Source organism: Echinops telfairi, unplaced genomic scaffold, assembly GCF_000313985.2.
Source record: "Echinops telfairi isolate 266 unplaced genomic scaffold, ASM31398v2 ScPeMD7_7400;HRSCAF=8409, whole genome shotgun sequence".
Lineage (NCBI taxonomy): Eukaryota > Metazoa > Chordata > Mammalia > Afrosoricida > Tenrecidae > Echinops > Echinops telfairi.
The window spans coordinates 21928227-21930776 of record NW_022111300.1 but is presented as its reverse complement, the minus strand read 5'-3'; positions in this window follow the sequence as shown (position 1 = coordinate 21930776).

Genomic DNA, 2550 nt, shown 5'->3' with positions numbered 1-2550 from the left:
ACCCACCCTATAGCTCTGACCTTGCCTTTTCAGACTTATTTTTGTTACCAAAATTCAAAGAACATTGAAAAGGAGTGCAATTTGAATTCTGAAGGGCAACAGTGCAGTCACTTTGACGTGGTGTAAATTGGAGAAGGGTTAAAGGGATAGAGAAACACCCAGATGGAGCATATGTTGAGAAATAATAGATTGACATTTTGATATTTTTGTTTAATAAACGTTGCTGAAATTACAGCAATGCTTTTTAACAACACATCCAATAATTTATTATTAAAAGATCATTTTATTGGGGGCCCTTAACAGCTCCATACATCAATTTTATCAAGCATATTTTATATATGCTGCCACCATTAAAAAAAAAACTTATTGGGGGCTCTTACATCTCATCACAATCCATACATTCATCCAGTGTGTCAAGCACATTTGCACATATGCCACCATCACCACTTTCAAAGGATTCTCTTCCCACTTGAGCCCCTGATATCAGCTCCCCATTTCTTCCCTCTCTTTCCCCCGCCTGCCCTCCCTCATGAACCCTTGATAAGTTATAGATTATTATTTTCATATCTTGCATTGTCCTACGTCGCCCCTCCCCCACTTTTCCAATAAATACTTAATGGTGTCTTTGATACACACTGCCATTGAGTCAATGCTGACTCATAGCAACCCACTGTAAGACTGTAATTTTTTAAAAATCATTTTATTGGGGGCTTGCACAACATTCCATACATCAATTGTATCAAGCATATTTGTACATATGTTGCCATCATCATTTCCAAAACATTTTCTACTTGAGCCATTGATATAAACTCTTTTCTTCCCCTCCCTCCCCCACTCTTTCACCCTCTTGAATCCTTGATCAATTATATATTGATGTTATTTCTTCATATCTTACACTGTCCATTGACTGTCTCCACCCACATCTGTTACTTGGTTCCCTCATAATATTGCTTGCTACTTCCACTACTGTTCTTGAGGGTTTATCTGTCCTGAGTTCCATGTGTGCAGAGCTCTTATCTGTACCAATGTGTGTTTTCTGATCTAGTCAGATTTAAAAGGTAGAACTGGGTCATGGTAGTGGGGGGAAGGAAGCATTCAGGAACTAGAGGAATGATGTGCTTCATTGGTGCCATGCTGCACCTTGGTTGAATCATCCTTTCCTTATAACCCTTCTGTGGGGGAAAACCCAATTGTCTACAGATGGGCTTTGGGTCTCCACTCCAACCCCCCCTCCTCATTCTCATCAATTTAGTTGTTTGTTTTGGATCTTTTGATACCTGATACCTGATCCCGTTGACACCTCCTGATCACACAGGCTGGTGTGCTTCTTCCATGCGGGCTTATTTGCTTCCCTGCTAGATGGCTGCATGTTGAACTTCAAGCCTTTAAGATACTATATCTTTTCATAGCCAGGCACCACTCCGTTCTCTGCACCACATTTGTTTTGTGCATCCAATTTGTCTTCAGCCATTGTGTTGGGAAGGTGAGTATCAAAGAGTGCCAGGTAAGATTGTAACTGCTGAAGGGAGTAGAAAGCCCAGTCTTTCTCCTGTAGAGGTGCTGGTGATTTTGAACTGCTGACCATGCAGATTGTCATGACCCAACGCATACCATTACACTACCAGGCTCCTGCTGATGCTTACCGGCTACTGATTTTAAGGTAATCCAATCAATCTTTATTTTTTCTAGATGGCTAGTGCTTTCTCAACTTTCCCTCCCAGGAAGTCTTTATCTTCATGTTATGCAGATGCCTGTTTTCTTTTAAACCTTGTTTTATTGCAGACATGTAGATCTGTAACTCATTCTTGTGTATGGTGTGAAGTGGGAGTCTTTTTGTTTTTCCTTTTCATCATGGGTATCTGCCAATATCATTTATTAGAAGCAGCATCTTGCCTTCCCCTGTGTTGCAATGTCAACTTCGACATAGTTCCTGACTTAAGTAGAGATGCTTTGGGACTTTTCCATTGTCCTACTGATCAGTGTTGTGCCAATGACATAAATCATTTTTGTCTTCATGTTGTGATTTCTTAATTATGGTAACTTTACAATGTTTTTTAAATTGTGGTTCGGGTGAAAGAGGAAATTAGTTTCCACTCAACAATTACACATTTTGTACTGTAAATTAGTTGCAAATTCCTTGATGGAATAGTACTCTACCTACTTCCTCCCTGTAACCATTGGTCCCTTTCTGCTCCTTCAGGACTCCTGAGCTTTGTTTTGGGGCAAATGTTGCCCTTTTGGTTTCAGGCCGTTACTTGTTCTGAGGAGCATCTTCCTCACGACTGCAAATCACTTTAGAGACTTGTTAGGCTGAACCATGATCTCTGGGGGCCGCTCAGCTCTCGGTTTCGAGGACATTTAAAGGTGACAGTCTCTACCAGTTTCTATCAGACTAGTAAGTCTAGTGTCCCTTCCCCCCAGTCTAGCACGATTTGTACGGTAGAACTGGGGTCATGACAGTGGGGGGAAGGAAGCATTAGAGAATTAGAGGAATGTTGTATGTTACCTCAGTGCTATACTATACCCTGGCTGGCTTGCCCCTTCTTTGTG